Source organism: Enhydra lutris, unplaced genomic scaffold (assembly GCF_002288905.1).
Source record: "Enhydra lutris kenyoni isolate GAN:26980312 unplaced genomic scaffold, ASM228890v2 scaffoldscaffold27, whole genome shotgun sequence".
In the NCBI taxonomy this organism is placed as follows: Eukaryota; Metazoa; Chordata; class Mammalia; order Carnivora; family Mustelidae; genus Enhydra; species Enhydra lutris.
The window spans coordinates 5527513-5546205 of NW_019154111.1; positions in this window are offsets into that span (position 1 = coordinate 5527513).

Sequence of the window (18693 nt, forward strand, 5' to 3'; positions counted from 1 at the left end):
TGCATTAGTAGTTAAAATTCATTCATTCATTCCAATAATCTTTCCTGTAGTATCCTTTCTGTTCCAGGTACTACGCTAAGCTCTGGGATATTAGTACTTTCCTCTTGGGAATTCTTGAGTCCTAGGGAAAGGTCTAAGAGTTGATAAATGGCCATGTGAAAATTACCCCCACGAGCAAGACACTAAGAGAACACAGGAAGAAACAACTAATGTTATCAGGGAGATTAAGAAAGCCTTCCTGTAGGAGATAAATGGATTAAAGAGTCAGTGTAGGGGCACCTGGGTGGCTCAGTGGGTTAAAGCCTCTGTCTTCAGCTCAGGTCATGATCCCAGGGTTCTGGGATCAAGCCCTGCATCAGGCTCTCTGCTCAGTGGGGAGCCTGCCTTCCCCTCTCTTTCTCGGCCTCCTTCTCTGCCTACTTGTGATGTCTGTCTGTCAAATAAATAAATAAAATATTTTTTAAAAAATAAAAAATAGAGTCAGTGTAGATTGACAAAGATGGCTTGGTAGGGAAGAAGTTTCAGGCAAAGAGAGCTTGTGACAAGTCAGTGATGTAAGAAGAATCATGGGCCATTTAGGGACCTGCTTTAATTCTGTTGGCTAGCTGGGACTGAAAGGCCTGGAGGAGACTGCAGAATGCACATACAAAATCTGGGCATCAGGTTAGAAATCAAGATGTCTGTGCCAAACCACTAGCCATTAGGGCATGCTGGTTATAAGGAGAAGCCAGGAGCATAGTATAGGAATCTAAAGTCAACAATAGAGATGTTGCTAGTAGAATTTATCAAGGTCAGATAACTGGTTAGACACCGTCTTTTCCTCAGAGGTGATTTTCTGGCTATTTATTTAACTCCCTTTAGTTTTTCCTCAGTTTATTCATTCAACAAATATTTATTGAATGTTTTCTGTACATTAGGAACCAGGCAGTGGGTATACAGTGGTGAACAAAGCATTAACAGTGTACTATTGGAACTTGCTTTTCATTTTGTACAGGTGTGGGAGTTGCCATGCAGTAGAAAAAGCTGGTGATGGATTTGAGCCCTGAGGATGGGATAGGTGTGCCAAATCTGCTATTTCTCTGGTCCAGAACATACCATATCTTGCTTAACTGTGTTCTTTCAGCTTCTCCTCTTGCCTGGCCCCCCAGCTAATTTATTCAACCATTGAGTCATGTCCCATTATTTCTCTACTCAAAACCCTCCTTATGGTGGTCCCACATGGTCTTACATAAATTTAGAACTCCTTCACCTTTCTGATTTCATCTGCTGCTTTGCATCAGTGGTAGCAACTTCCTGGCTGAACATCAGTCCCACCATTTGCTTGCTTGTAGCTTTCGATAACTTACTACAACACAACCTGGGTCAGCCTGGGTCAGCCTGGGCTGCCATAACAAAGCACCATAGACAGGGTGGCTTAAACAACAGAAATTTAATTTCTCACAGTTTTGGAGGCTAGAATTCCCAGATCAAGGTGGCGGCTGATCCACTTCCTGATCAGAGCTCTCTTGGCAGATGGCTACCTTCTTGCCAAATCCTCACATGGCCTTTCCTCTAAAGTGTGGAGAGGGAGCTGGAGAGGGAGAGATCTCTTTCCATGCTCAGAACACGAGCAGTCCTATTGGATTAGGGACTCATCCTTACACCTCATTCACCCTTGCTTACCTCTTTATGACTCTATATCTAGTCACACTGAGAATTAGAGCTTCAGTGTGAATTTGGAGGGGGACACAATTTAGTCCACAGCATGTGCTGAATAAAATCAAGCCTAGAAGCCTAGGAGCCTTGTATGTTCTTGTTCCTGTTTGCGTCTCCAATGCTATCTCTTACCTCTCCTTCAACACTACTTCCCCATAGGTACACAGGAGTAATTCATGGCAAATGCTAGAACCCTGACCAAGAAGATGTTGTATCTGCATCAGTTCAATTTAGATCTTCCCCTGAAGGAGCTCCATTCACAGTGATGGCATTGAACACCGCCAATCACACTTGAAGGACAACCTGTCCTCAGATACAGATGGAACTTATCATGGCATGGTGGCGCTTTCTGTCCTTGGCAGCTATTCCTGCCAAATAAACAATGAGCCAGAGAATGCTTTGCCAACAGAAGGGTCTCCTGGGAATGACAAATAATTTCAACAGTGCCCTATATTCCAGCAGGGATGACATATCTAGAGCCATAAATATATTCGTGCACTCTGACCCACAGTTGAATTCCACAACTGGAGTTTTGTCTAAGGGAAGCTATTTAAAATAAGAAAAAAGAGGTATATGTATGAAGATGTTGATAGCACATAATTTGAAACTGCCAAAAATGAAAAAGTGTTAAACTATAAATACCCTAAATTTTAAGAAACAGAGAAATGCATATAAATTATAAAATATCAATATGTTGGAAAATTTTTGTCATTAAAATAAAAAACATGGTTGTCATGGAACACATGGAAAACACTTTTGAAACAAGTTTAGGTAAATAAAAAAATTAGAACTCAAAATTAACCTGCATTATAATTCAACTGTATAAAAACTTTGTACACATTCCTAGTGACAATAATTAGTATTAGCTACACTTTGTTGAGTGTTTTCTTTCCCAGATGCCATTCTAAGCAACTTACCTCATCTTTTATCCTTATAAAAATCTTTCAAAATAGACATTATTGTCTCCAAATAACAAATAAGAGGCTTAGAGAACTGAGGTTAATTTAATAAGCAAGTGGGAGAACAGATTTTGAATCCAGCTTTGTCTGACTTTAAATCTTACGTATTTTCCTTTCCCAAGAGTACTTTTCCAAAGTTGGAAAGGACAAACAAGAAAAAAAAAACAAAAACAAAAACCAAGAACACAAAGAATCTAGTTGTCATATAAAGGTACATGATTATAAGACAAAATTTTAGTTTTATATTTTATTGTATTTTTATTATATTTTGAAATTGATTTAATACTTTTTGTAAAAGGAATCCATTATGCAGTCTTTGTCCTCACACAAAACAATAAGAGTGATATCTACAAATCGCCCAAAACATTCCAGGTTCAAGGAGTGTTTCCCTTGATTCCATTTACATTTGAATTCACATACCAACCTGTGACCAAGAGCAGTAAGTTATAGGCATTATTGTAGGAGTACAAACCTTTTTCTGAAGACAAACCAGCTATGGTTCTAAGTTCTGTTATGCAAACTTCCAGCAAAGATAGTCTCTGAGGATCTTTTCCTACACATCAAGCCAGAAGGAAGGATTACTAACTCTGTTTCAGGCTAACAGAAGGGGGCTTTAGCAAAATTATTTGGAAAGATTAGGGGTCTCTACAAGAAGGGGAAAAGGACATTTCCCTTCCCTGCCTTATGACTAATGGACTTAGCCTGTTGAAGCCTGGGGTATAGATTGGTGAGAAGTTTCTTGGGAGAGCTTGATACATGTGCCCTTGAATCTGGGATCACCCATGAGCCTAGAAGCTAGTGCTTCCTTCTCTACTAGAGAACAGAAGGCAATGGGTGGCTGCCTTCATAGCTACTACCTTGCATTGCAAGTTTATAAGTGTTCCCCTTAGGAAATGGACATCGAAGTGTGGTAACTGGGTTCATGGTGATCTTATAAGTAGCCTGTCCCAGAGAAAAGCCTGCTAGGGTGAGGGGATCTCAGCCAAAGGAGACCATGAGTCCCACCACCATGGGCAATTGTTGAGGGGGAACAGCATGACAAGAGTATAGGCAGACAGTATGTTGCCCATGTCAGGGTCTGAGCAGAGCCTCTTAAAAAACTCATAACCTGCATCCTAATAAGAAAGCCAGTATTTGGGATGCACTGCCAGCCAATTACAATAGTACCAATTAGGTAAGTAATTAGTCCCATCTTTTCTGATTCTTTCTCATCTAACTTGATCTTAAAGAAGCCAGAAGCCTAAAGAAGCCACTAAAGAAAGCCACTCATACCTAAAGAAGCCACTCATACATGGCTCAGGGTCTCTCATGATGTTTCAGTCTAGACGTTGGTTAGGGCTGCAGGTATCTGAAGGGTTGACTGGGGCTGGAGAATCTGCTTCCTAGGTGACCCACTCACGTGCCCGGTGAATTGGTGCTGGCTGTTGGCAGGAAACCACAGTTTTTCACCACATGGAACTCTCCATAACACTGCTTGAGTGTAAGACATGACTGCTGGTGTCCCCAGAGCAAGCCAATCAAGAGAGCATGTTAGAAGCCAAAATATATTCTACAACTTGGCCTTGAAAGTCATATGCCATCATTTCTGCAACACCCTTTTACAAGTCAGATGTATTTTGTGTGGGAGAGGATTGTATAAGTGTGTGAATTCCAGGAGGTGAGAATCACTGAAGGGAGAGATAGTGTTAGGAAAGAGCTAGAGTTAGGAAGTGGAGAGAGGCTTTGAATGTGACACATGATTGAATATGTAATTTAGACCACATTGGACCTTTCAATACCCGAATGTGAATATGCTTATGGCAAATGCGCTTATAACTGGAAAAATTATGGAAAGAATTACAACTAGTGTTAGGTCACTTTTTAAGACTGGAATTACTAGCACTCTGACATTTGCTTCCTGAGTATGTGTGGAATCTCTTCCAGGTATCACAGTAACTTTATCTAACATATAAATGACATGGTAGTGCTGTGTAATATTTGCTACCAAGTCATACAATTTAAACTACTAATATGTTACACTTTGGAGTGTTTCTAGGCTTCACATGAGATGTGGCTACAGCCCTCTAAAGTTCAGCACCTGTAAATAGAAAGAGAATATGGACTCCTGTTTTCTGGATTGGGACCTTTATGGAGACTTCTCCATTACGTGATTATTGCCTGCATGGGCAGTGTGGGATATCAGGACAAGAAGGCCCTATGAGTACTGAGAACTAGTCAGGGAAAGAAAGGACCATCCCAAAGCCAAGAGTTATCAGCAAAGTAGGAAGTTAAGAATTCAGTTGGCCAAGACTATTATAGGTTGTCACCTGTAAGCTAGATGATTCCTTAGCTCCCAGCTTGTGCTTGTGGTTGTACTTCCATTGGAATCTTTATCTTCTTTTCTGCAAGCCTCAGGAACATGTGCACTCCAAGGAAATAGCCTTTTTACATTATTAAACATTTAACATCTCTAACCAAAGAACAAAATGTAAGGATCTATGCCTTACATTTGTATAACAATAGGAAATGCATCAGCAAATCTATTTGGCTCCACCTCAGCGGTAAATCAAAATTCAACATTTCTCACCTCTCTTGCACTCCCATTCTGGGTGAGCTACGATTTTACAACATGGACTTCTGGGATGGGTCTGGTGACTTCCTTTTTGGTCCCCAGAGTCTTGTCTCCATAAAAAGCCGGAGCGGTTCTTATAAAACACATCTAGATCATGTCATTGCCTTGCTCAAAACCCTTCTGGGAATGGCTTTCCTTCTTCCTTAGTAAAATCTAATCTTTAAGACACCATTCTTTGACCCGGAAATTCCATTTTGTGGTACATACTTAAAAGATTTGAAAGTAAAGATTCAAATATTTGTACATCCATGTTCATAGCACTATAATTCACAATAGCCGAAAGATAGAAGCAACCAAGTACCATTGGCAGATGAATGAGTAAACAAAATGTGCTATTACAGACAGAACAAAATATAATCCAGCCTTAAAAAGGAGGGAAATTTTGAAATATGACATATGCTACAGCATTGATAAACTTTGAAGACATTATGCTAAGTGAAATAAACTAGTCTAAAAAAGTGTATTAAATAAATAACCATTCTTTAGCCAGAAAAAAATTCCATCTTTTTTTTTTTTAAGATTTTATTTATCAGAGAGAGAGAGGGAGAGAGAGCAAGCACAGGCAGACAGAATGGCAGGCAGAGGCAGAGGGAGAAGCAGGCTCCCTGATGAGCAAGGAGCCCAATGTGGGACTCGATCCCAGGACGCTGGGATCATGACCCGAGCCAAAGGCAGCTGCTTAACCAACTGAGCCACCCAGGCGTCCCGAAAAAAATTCCATCTTATCAAGTACCTCACTACACAAACCTCTGTCAACAGCTTCCAAGAAGCCAACCAACTGTTGGAAGAAAATATTTTGTTAACATTTGACTTATATGGTTGCAATGCCTCTCCAATGTTCAGGAGTATCTAAAACTTGGAAATTGGGCAGAAAGCTGCTTGTATGACATTTTAATGAACAAGCCCACTGAAGGGCCTTCAGTCTCTGAGAATATAATGCAGGTTGACTTGGAACGTCTTTCTACAATTCTATCAAGTTAAGGATTAACTTATAAAAAAATGATGAGGGAGGTGTTATTCTTTGTGTTTACGGAAAAGATTACCCTGAAGGTTTGGATTTATTGCCTTGTAGTTCATTCATCAATTTTGTATCCAATTTGTCAATCTTATGTTAGAATTCCTTCTTGCACTTTCTCATAGCCTCCCAGAACCTGCATTATCACCCAGCTTATTCCCTCATTATTGAATTGATCAAAACATTGACATAGGTTTATTATTTGTATGAAGATATGTTTATAGTATTTTTCCTAATGCATAATTTTAATTTCACATTTATTCAAAGAGCTCTCTTAGATTTCTTTAGGCATAGCTTTTTATTATATATCATGAAAGAGAAATATAAGTGAAAGCAATTAGTTGAGGAATTTCTAGAAATCCTCTTTATAGTCACAAGCCAACTCTTCTAAGACACTTTCTAACTCAGAGTCATCAGTGTTTCTTATTTCCCACAGGTAGTGGTGATGGCAACATTTCTTAAAATTATGCTCTCGTATTCAGTCATTTCCTGAATACTGCAATTCCGCAAGTTTTGCTGCTTGCATTATTTGGTTTTGCATGTGATCAGTAATTTTTCTTCAAATATTTTAGTAATTAAGTATAATATAGCTTTATCTACAAGATATTTTCTTGGATTCTATAAAACATTATATTATTGCTTTGCAGGACAGTGTGGAATTGTGGTCATTCTATTTCTCCAAGGAAAATACTTACTTCATTACCATTGAATTTATGTCTTCTTCTTTCATTTTTGTGCTTTTCCCTATATACATTAACTTTATGTATCTAGTAGCTTTATTGAGGTTTCATTATACATACACAAACTTGCATAGGTTTAAAGTGTACAATTTGCTAAGTTTTGACACATATATATACCTATGAAACTATCACTAGATAATGAATGTATTTGTCAACCTCCCCAAAGTTTCTATGGTGTAGTTCTCGCATTTTAAGCATTACACTTTGAGACTAATATGAAGAAGGTTTCAATATAAATTGTACATAAATAATGAGTAAGCTGTGAAAGAAATTCCATAGCTACAGTCTCAAAGAGGGAAGAAGGATCTGATATTAGTTTCCTTGTTGCTGCTGTAATAAATTATCACTAACTTAATAGCTTAAAACAGCAGAACTTGGGGTGCCTGTGTGGCTCAGTGGGTTAAAGCCTCTGCCTTTGGCTTAGGTCATGATCCCAGAGTCCTGGGATTGAGCCCCATATCCAGATCTCTGCTCAGTGGGGAGCCTGCCTCCCCCACTCTCTCTGCCTGCCGCTCTGCCTACTTATGATCTCTGTCTGACAAATAAATAAATAAAATCTTAAAAAATATAAAAAAACAGCAGAACTTATTTTCTTACAGTTCTGGAAGTCAGAGGTTCAAAATTGGTTTCCCTGGCCTAAAGTCAAGGTGTTGGTGGAACTCTTAAAGCCTCTGAGAGGGAGAATCATTTTCCTTGCCTTTATCTGCTTCTAGTGATCACCTACATTCTTTGGCTTGTGGCCCCTTCTTCATCATTGCAATTTCTGCTTCCACCATTATTTCACTTTCTGACTGTCTCCCTCCCATAAGGATAATTGTGATTACGTTGGACCCACACTGATAATTCAGAATAATTTTCCCAGTTCAAGATCCTGAACACAATCACGTCTGCTAAGTCCCTTTTTGATGTAAGGTTTTGTTCATAGGTTCTGGGGATTAGTATATGGACATCTTTTGGGGGGTTTTTGCATTATTCAGTTCACCACAGATCTTAAGGAGTTAGTTAAGCCCATCTGTAGTTAAGCCCATGCCTCCAAGTAGGAGTACCCCCACAACACTCTAATGTCTGACAAGGACTCCCTTTGGGCTTATGAGAACCCTAGAATGTCTCTAAGAGTACAAGAGGCAGTGGGGCAAAGCCCCTCTGTCCAGGTGGAGTTGCTCTAGTTGGTGACTAGTTCTTGGGGTATAAATATTGAGGCAAGAATTTTCTTCTCCCATGGAAGACTCAACTCTACTTCTGGGTGAAGCTGATAAGAACCTGCCTTATAGTACTCTTTCTCTTGACACGCTCTGCGATCACTCCACTAGTTCTCTTTTGCCTTGTCCTTCATCTACTTCTCTCTATCCCCCTCATCACCTCTGTGTCCTGTAAGGTGCTTTCCATTCTTTCTTTGTTCTCAAGAAAAAAGCTCCTTGCACTTATTTTCTTTCTTAATAGCTCTCAGGAAGAGCCTAAATCTTCACCGTGGAGAATAGACTTACTTTTTCCTTAAGGGCAGAGAATATTCTACCAATGTGTATAATCCATCCTGGAGAATAGTTCTGAATGATTCTACTAAAGAAAACAAAAGAGCAAAGTGAATATTTTGCATGCTCAAAAACAAAGGAACAATAATAAGTGCAATCTTGAAAACTCAAACAGGAGGAAGTGTAATAAAAGATTTTTTTTTTTTTTTTGTGACTGTTAAGTCATGTTAAAAATAGAAATGTGGAGGGGGAGATTCTACTGGTATGTTTCCAAAATTTGAATAATATCAAATAATGATGTATCCCAACTTCATTTCTGGAGCTCCAGTCCCACATATCCAACACCTTATTTCCACTTGTATTTATTATAAGGGTTAAATTTTCTTTTTCTTTTTCTTTTTCTTTTTTTCTTGAGAGGGAAGCCACCTTGCTCTCCCCTCCTTGGTGTGTCTCTGTGAAAACATAATAAGCTCCATATGAGGCCCTTATCTTTGGGTTTTATAAAGCAAGATCAGGGCCTTGTGATCCTTGTGATCCTTTTTCTCTTCATTACTTCTCCAGCCTGCTGTAAAAACCTACCTCTGAAATTGATTCAGAAATCCTTTAGGAGGGAAGTGGAGACACTCATGGGCATATCCATTTTTTCTCCTAAGGAGATAAGAGACTTTCTTTTTTAAGATTTTAATTTACTCATTTTGAGAGAGAGGAGGAGAGAGAGAGAGCAATGGGGAGAGGCAGAGGGAGAGGGAGAAACAGACTCCCCACTGAGCTGGGAGCCAGACTTGGGGCTTGATCCCAGGATCTGGAAATCATGACCTGACCTGAAGGCTGATGCTTAACCACCTGAGCCACCCAGTTGCCCCAGTAAGAGATTTTTTCACTGGTCTTTCTTCTACTGTGCTATATAAAATTGTGTGATATTCGAACCAGACTTTGTAGTCATTTTCATGTTACCTTCCATGTGTGTAAATCTAATCATACTTAATGATCAATTATTTCTCTGTTTCTTCTATTTTGGTACTGTTGAAGTAAACAGATTGGGCCCAACTTGGAGTCACTCATGCTAAGCCCCATGTCAGCAAACCAAAACTTAGCTAAATTTCTATGCTGGCTCTCCCAGAAAAGGAATGCCCAGATCAATCAATCAGCATTTGCCTGCTTGACACAAGGTACATGACCTGGCTCTATGCCTTCCCTTTACTTTATATGAGGGGAGTAACTCTGCTTTAGTCAATCAGCAACTTCCTTGATCCTGTTCACTTTGGTCTATAAAAATTTCTTGCCTTGTATAGTTCTTCAGAACCCCTTCCTATCTGCTAGGTTGAATGCTCCCCAATTCATGAATGTTGAATAGCCAATAGCCAATGTTGAAAAGCCAGTAAGATCTTTTACTCAGTAGAATTACGTTCTTCAACAATACAGAAAGCTGTTTATTGGCAGGTGTTGGGGAGGACAGCTTTTCCTCTGTTCTTTAAGGTTCTGGTTCTTTTGGCTGGTCTATTAATTAAGTTGACATAAAATAGATTAATAGGAGAAAAACAAATTTGTTTACCTATGTATGGGAGCCACATAAGAATATGCGCTCTACAGGCAGTCAGGCGATTGAGGTTGTGGCTCCAAAGGTGAGTCACATCAGGTATGACTGATGAAGACAGTTCATGGGAAGATGGGAAGAGGAAATATTTGGTAAACAAATGTTCACCATGCCATACACGGACAATGGGACACAAAAGAATTTGGTCTGCAGACCTGCTGAGCTTCCCCACAGCTTACCACGCTAACCCCATACTCTTTGTAGTTATCTCGGTGATAATTCTCTTCCTGGACCAGGCCATTTATCTAAATTCTATTAAACAGTTAAAGGGGAGATAAAAGCTCTTTCTGAAACTCTTGGGTCTTGATTGACTTCAACTCAAAGTTATCCACATGCTCAAATAACACATTTGGGGGTAGCTCATTTTGAACGCCTTCCTAGGACTGTTCTGTTTCCTTAAAATATGTCAAAGACCTTAAACTCAATGCGCTCAAACCAGAATTTACCAATTTCCCACTTCCTCTGACCCAAACTTTCTCTTACTCAGACTTCCTCTTAGACCTAAAAATAGTACAGTCTGATAGAGATGTTAAAAGGCTTCCTGAATCTCCTCGCGCCGCAGCCAGTGGTCTTTCCCGGCTTTCTTTCTCTTCCTCCACCATGTCCTCTCCGTTCTCTTCCTCCTATTTCTTCTTAATGAAAAGAACTTGGCTGATTGTTCTGCTTCTAAAAATGCTGTATGCTTATTATAACAAATGCAAGCAGAATGGACAATTTTTCTTTCTTTCTTTTTTTTTTTTAAAGATTTTATTTATTTATTTGACAGAGATCACAAGTAGGCAGAGCAGCGGGCAGAGAGAGAGGGGGAAAGCAGGCCCCCTGCTGAGCAGGGAGACCTACATGGAGCTCGATCCCAGGACCCTGAGACCATGACCCGAGCCGAAAGCAGAGGCTTTACCCACTGAGCCACCCAGGCGCCACTTTTTTCTTTTTTTTAAAGTAAAAGTTGAGTGAAATCCCCTGGGTAACCATTTACTAGTACATCTTACCAGTATTTTCATCTTACTAATACATCTTACTAGTATTTTCATAAATACAAGGAGGGCTCTAGGAATACAAATCTACTTGCTTTACTCTTGAATTGAAGCCCTTTAGTATCTTTTCACTTTTCTTTAGATAAATTTCACACCTTCTACACAGAGCTCTTTCTCTTCATTACTTCTCCAGTCTGCTCTCTTTCCAGACCCCTCCAGTTCTCCACTGTCCCTCTCCCAGCTAAGACTTCCTATAGCCCCTCAGACCCTCTGCACCTGAGTACCCCTCAGTACCCCTGTTTAATACCCAGTACTCCCTGTGGACTGAGAGCTTGGAGGGCAGGCAGAGAGTCTTGTTTGTCTTGGAATCATAGAACCTAGTCCCCTGCAAGAGATAAGAAGCACAATCAATATTTTTAAATAAATGTCTGAGAGAGCTTTGATTCCAGATAACCCATTCAAGAGATATTTAACTGTCAATTGGATGACAAATTCTATTCTGTTATCAAAAAGATAAAAGATCCATAAGACAAGGTTCTCCTCCTCAAGCTTTCATACTTTCCTCCTGGTCCTTCAGCCAGAAATGTCCCTAAAGTAGAGAAAGACAGTTCTTCAGGCTGTGTTAGTTTGATACCAATACCCTTTAAAGATATCACCCGTAGCTGTAATTCTGGGATTCTAAACACTTTTACCATCTGCTATTTTGTCTAAATCCACTTCAAGATAAGTTAGTGCAATGAGGCTATCCTTCCCTTTCTTTTTATCATGGGAAAATATATGTAACATAAAATTTGCCTTTTTACCCATTTTAAGTGTACAATTTAGTGGTATTAATTACATTCTCAATGCTGTATAACCACCATCACCACCATCCCACCATCTATTTCCAAAACTTTCATCACCCCAAACAGAAACTCTGTACCCATTAAGCAATAACTCCCCACTCTCCTTCCCTTCAGCCCCTGGTAAACTCTAATCTACTTTCTATCTTTATGAATTTGCCTGTTCTAGCGATTTCACATAAGTGGAATCATACAATATTGGTCTTTCGCTGTCTAGCTTATTTAAATCAGCATAATGTTTTCAAGGTTGCAGTGAGGCTTTTTATTTTCATTTTCACTTTTTTTTTTTTTTAATACAGGGAGAAATGTTTGGTCTACTACCCATTTAGAAATAAATCAGAGAAACAATGTTTTCCAGTTTCATTTTGCTTGGATTATCTTTTATTACAAGGAGTAAATGCTTATAAACCCAATTAGTTTTTTTTTTTTTCTCCTTCCTTTGGAGAAAATTTAATTGCTTTTTGGCTCACACATTTATGGTATATTCCTTCTTCATGGGCTTTATTCTACCCCCCACCTCCCGCTCCACAATTTTACCCCGCTCCTGTGGATTTTGCTAACACTAACCAGAGTACAAGAGTTCTTGACCATAGGCTGATGGAACAGATGACATTACTCATTAATATCTTGTTCCTTCTCTCCAAATCTGAGAAGGGAAATTTTTTTTTAAAAGATTTTATTTATTTATTTGACAGACAGAGATCACAAGTAGGCAGAGAGGCAGGCAGAGAGAGAGAGGAAGGGAAGCAGGCTCCCTGCTGAGCAGAGAGCCGGATCCGGGGCTCGATCCCAGGACCCTGAGACTATGACCTGAGCTGAAGGCAGAGGCTTAACCCGCTGAGCTACCCAGGTGCCCCAGAAGGGAATATTTTGAAGTTGGGGCTAAGAAAAAGATTTGGATTGCCTGCTGTTCATTGCCCTCTAGTTGCATTTCATATTAAGTCACAATTTTTCTATCAGTAGTCAAGATGAAGATTATGACCATCTCTTCAGGTTCTTCAGTTCTTTATAAATCTTTTATTATCAGTTTTAAGCATGGCCACAGCTGACTAGAATAGAAATGACAAAGGTTCCTCCACTGTGTCATCGTCTTCTTCTTTTCCTTCTTCTTCTTCTCCTCTTCCTCCTCCTCCTCCTCCTCCTTCTTCTTCTCCTTCTTAAAGATTTTATTTATTTATTTGGCAGAGAAATCGAGAGAGGGAACACAAGCACAGGGAGCAGGAGAGAGAAAGGGAGAAGCAGGCCTCCCTCAGAGCAGGGAGCCAGCCCCATGCAGGGCTCAATCCCAGAACCCTGGGATCATGACCTGATCCGAAGGCAGACGCTTAACCACTGAGACACCCAGATGCCCTTCCACTGTGTCTTCTCAGCTGACTTACTTTGGCCTCTACTTTAACTCTTTATCTCCTTTGGCAACATCAACAAAATAATATTAGTGATATTTTTATAGGAAAGGAAAAATAATTTCCCCTGTACCCTTCATTATTTTTGGCCAAGATTTTTCCATCCTGTATTAAAGGATGGGGCCAAGATTTTTCCAGGATGGCTATTATCCTTTAATACAGGATGGAAAAATCTTGGCCAAAAATAATGAATATACATGTTTAATAACATATATACTTCATGTATACATGGGAGATACCTAGGAAAACTGAGTAAGAGTCCCCAGAATGGCCCATGCCACCATCTTAAATGCCATCTTCAGCTGAAGACAAAATAAGATGTTGGGGAAGGGGACAGTCTAATTATGGGAAATTTCCAGGAAAGCACAATGGAAAAGGGTAAGGTTTCTTGTGCAGATTTAAGTGGATGCCTCCTCCATTGACAAGATTCTCCTGTGATTTAGAATCCTCCTTCTCTTCCTCGTACAAAGAGAGAGAGAGACATATACAAAATGAAATTTCCTTTGTAAAGTTTCCTTACAAAAGCATAACTTTTATGTTTTTAGAGAGTCTCCTCTGTCTGCCTTTTCTCAGAAATAATCAGCTCAAAATAATGCATATGCCATAGAAGCATATTTTGGGGTGACATATTCTGCTACCCTTCACTTGGCTTTAGAGAATTTTAATATATATATATATTTAGTCTTTTTAAAAAAAGATTTATTAAGACAGAGAGAGAGTGAAAAGGGTCAAAAGGAGAGGGAGGGTCTCTCTGCGCTGAGTGTGGAGCCCAACGCGGGGCTCGATCTCACCACCCTGGTATCAGGACCTGAACTGAAACCAAAAGTTGGACACTTAATGGACTGTGCCACCCAGGCCCCCCAGTGTTTTACATTTTCAATGTGATTTCCTGTGAAGTCAGGGAGGAAAAATATTTCCTTCTACTCTTTCAGGTTCTGTACCCAGGTTGGAGGGGTGTAAGAGGACCTGGATTTGGGAGTCCACAACAGACCCGACTTGACCACTGGCTAACAAAATCCAAAGGTAGAGAAACGAGTGGTGGTGAAACAAGAAAGGAATTTTTTTCAGCAAGGCCAACAAGGGGAAGAGAGAAGACTAGTGTCTCAAAGACTATCTCCAAAGTGCTGAAAACACTTCAAGGTTTATATATATTAAAAAAAAAAAAATGTGAGGCAAAGTTGAGTGGGTACACTCAGGTGGTCAGTGGAAGTCAAAGTGATCTTTGTCTTGGAGCCAGTCATGGGCAGGGCCTTGCTGGAAGTCTGTATGCTTGAGGGGGTAGTTTCAGTTCCTATCTGGGGTTGCTTTGCCCTCAGGGTCTTCTGCCTGAGCTAAAAGACAAGCTGGAAAGAAGAACCCAGCTGGAAAGTCTGAGGTCAAAATAAAGGCAGTTGAAGTCTCCTTTCAGTTCTGTAGTTGCTAAAAGAATTAAATTGACGTAAAACAGATTAAACAGGAGAACCGCCCCCCATTTTAATTATGTGTGTATGCCCTAGGGCGCCACAAAGATATAAACCACTGCCAAAGGTGACCAGGTAATGGAGACTTATATACGTAGGATCCTGAACTAAGAAAAGAGATAGAAGTTTGGGGCTTTTAGGTGGGGTGAGGCAATTCACAGGAAGGTGAGAGGAGAAAAAGTATGGTCAACAAAGTATGCCCTATCCTGTAGGTCAGTCTCCGAGGAGAAAAAGTTATTTCTGCTAGTAGCTCCCTTCCTGGTACCCACGGAGAGACACTGTTACACTGGAGATTTCCTTTGTAAATGGAGATTTCCTTTACAAATATAAATTTCCCCTACAAAGGGTAACTTTTACTCTGTTTTCAGAGCTTCTCCCTTGTCTGCCTTCTTCAAAATAATATTTCAAAATGATCCTTATGACAAAGACACGTATTTTGGGGTGGTGTACTCTGGCACTCTTCAATACACGTCTATTTTATCCTGAAAACAGTCTCAGGAAGGAGGTAAGTTGGGGTTTATTTCTTGCCCTTTACAAATAAAGAGACTTCAACTATAGAGGATTTAGGTGATCTACACAAATTCATGCATCTCAGAAGTGGCAGAGCATGAATGGTAACCGTGATTTGTAATCCATTGCCGGGCCCTGTCTCAGTCAGACAAACGGAGCACTCAATAAATATTTGTTGAATGAATGAATGATGGGCTTGGTTTTGCTCCTGTCTGACTGACCATTCTGTTGGCAGGCTCTACAGAAAGCCAGCTGTTTCTCAGAGTAAGCAGAGCTTCCTCTCTCAGACTTACTTCCCAGGGTCTCTGTAATACCGTTATTTGGACAAATTTTAGATGGATAGTTGACCTTTCCAACCAGAAAATTGTTATAGGAGCATAACATAGAAAGTGAAGGGCTTGGTTCACTATTCATTGATAAAACACTTTTAATTAAGAACATACAGCCAACACATTAGAATAGGAAGGAAAAGGGTTAAGGGAGTCGAATGGACCAAAAGGAGAAAATATTTTTATAATTAAATAGAAGAAAGCTACTCATGGATCTGGGGTGATAATGAACTATGAACTGAAGAATATGGTAAACTTTGTATCTGAGATCCAAAAAGAAAAAAAAAAAGAAATTCTACGTATTTCTTTTACGCCTCTCCTCCATGCAATAATGGAAGGGAAAAAAATAAAAAATCTAAGCCCATCTAATGCAGTGTTGTTTTTGAACACCGCTTTTATTTTGTAAGTAGCATCCTTTTGGAGAAGTGCAATGTCCAAAGAGAGAGCGGCAGTCCTAAAATGCGAGCCATTTCTGCCAGTTGCTTGCAGATCTTTTCCGCCACCTGGGGAGTTGCTCTCAATTGTATTGACTTTCTGTGACCTTCCTTTATCATGCAAACCGAGGCAGTCTAATTGACTGAGCTGGGTCCTCCCAGTCCCCAGCAGATGGTCATTACTCATAGCAAGTGAATGGTAGGATTACTGTTGGGCTCTGGCTCTCCCTACCACTCTGTAAACCAGCAAACAGGTTCAAAGTCCCAAGATTAGACAGATATTTACAATGGCTGATGTTCTGTCATTCCTTCTGGAATAGATTTCTATTTCGAAAGCTTTCAATTTTCCAAATCCCAGGTGAAGACTGATCCAGAATATTCTATAGAACTTGGCCTAAATTTCTAAATCCCTTACATGGAATAGTAAAGACAAAATGCTATTTCAATATTAGTCATGAAAGAAAATAGAAGACAAACTTGAAAAAGATCTTTATTTTGGAAGCTTTTATGAAAAACTGTTTTAACACAGATAACATGTTCCCTGATTCTGAGATACCTTCTCTATAAAAAAATGGAAAACAGGAATCAGAAATTTAAAAAATCTGTTTCAGAATCACATCACCCAGAGATAAATCACCTTTGGTTGAACTGTATTTCTTTCCAATTTCTTGTCTTTACAATTGTATTTTTATTAAATTAGAACTTACTAAATACTCATTTTTATTTTATTTTTTTAAAGATTTTTTTTATTTATCATTTATTTGACAGATAGAGATCACAAGTAAGCGGGCAGAGAGGCAGGCAGAGAGAGAGAAAGGAGGAAGCAGGCACCCCACTGAGCGGAGAGCCCTATATGGGGCTCGATCCCAGGGTCCTGGGATCATGACCTGAGCCGAAGGCAGAGGCTTTAACCCACTGAGCCACCCAGGTACCCCTAAATACTCATTTTTAATTTTTGCTTTATTTCACTGAATATTATGAATCATTAACATTTTTCATATTACTAATAACTTCATTGAGATGCTTTGGAGTACTGCTTTATAGTTTATCGTGTGGATATACCATTGAAAAAAATCAAGTTATTCAGTGTTGAAGGAAAATCCCCACAGACCATGTCTAATATAGTAGGCTTTTATTCAGTGTTTCATGAATTGGGCCGCATCCAATCTAGCAGGTAGAAAGGAGCTCCAAGAGCTGCACAAGGCAAGAGATTTTCATAGCCCAAAGTGAACAGGAGTAAGGGATATTTCTGGACACCATTAAGGACTTAGTTGGAGTAGGTAAACAGAGTTTGATGATGGTACATGTTTATTTGGTCTAATTTCAGTTAAACACGACTTTAGTTTAAATTGTTTTATTAATTTTTCTAAAAATAGACATGAGTACAGATACACCAGATAACCATATATTTTTATCCATCACTCAGAATTAACCAATGCTTATGTTTTGTTGTTTTTCTCCAAAAATTTTATTTTTATTTTTTTAAAGATTTTACTTATTTATTTGACAGAGAGATAGAGGAAGAGAGCAGAAGTAGGCAGAGCGGAAGGCAGAGGGTGAGGGAGAATCAGCTCTCTGCTCAGCAGAGAGGGCTTGATCCCAGGACCCTGGGATCATGACCAGAGCAGAAGTTAGCTGCTTAACCAACTGAGCCACCCAGGCGCCCCCTTTCCAAAAATTTTAATAAAAGAAACAGGTTATTACAGAGAGTTGAATTCTACTTTATTTTCCCCTTCATCTCCTCACTATAAATCTGATGTAGAGTCAATCCATCTTTTTACACATTCTGTAGATACATACTGTATTTTCTGACTTACAAATTACATGATGGTATCATAGTATGCATATGATTCTGCAGCCTGCCTCTCCTGCTCAGCATTATCTTTTGAGATCTACTGGTAGCACATAGATTGTTTCATTGAAATGGTAATCCATATAGAATTCTACTCTATAAATACGCCACAATTTATCCATCTGCCAACTGGTAGTTAATGAGCTGTTTGAATATCATTTTCCTTGTTACAAATAAAAGAGCATATTTCAGTCTCCTTGTATACATGCGCCAGAGACACTAAGAAGTGAAATTTTGGGGTCGTAGAGTATGCTAATTTCAATTTAATAGCTATTACTACAGTAATTTTTTAAACAGGTCCTAGCAATTTATGATTCCCCTTCCTTGCATCCTTATAAACACTTGATATTATAAGATTTTTAATTTTTATCACTCTGATAGATATAAAATATTTCTGTTTCATTTTGTACTTCCATGGTTATTAACAAGTTTGAAGATCTTTCTCTATGTCTGTTGATTATTTTTCATCATGAACTGCCTGCTCAATTCTTTGTCTTTAAAAAAAGAAAAGCCGATAATGTTCACTGTCTCTTTGTCTCTTTTCATTGATTTGTTCATTTTATATTCTGAATACTGATCCTTTGTGGCTTGTCTTGTAACAGTACTTATGACATTGATTTTGTTTGGAAGTTTCAATCTTGATGTACCAAAATTTAAACGTTTTTTTCTTTATGATCTTTGTTTTTTTTTTTTTTTTAAAGATTTTATTTATTTATTCAACAGAGAGATCACAAGTAGAGAGGCAGGCAGAAGAGAAGGAGGAAGCAGGCCCCCTGCTGAGCAGAGACTCCCCTCCCCCCAATGCG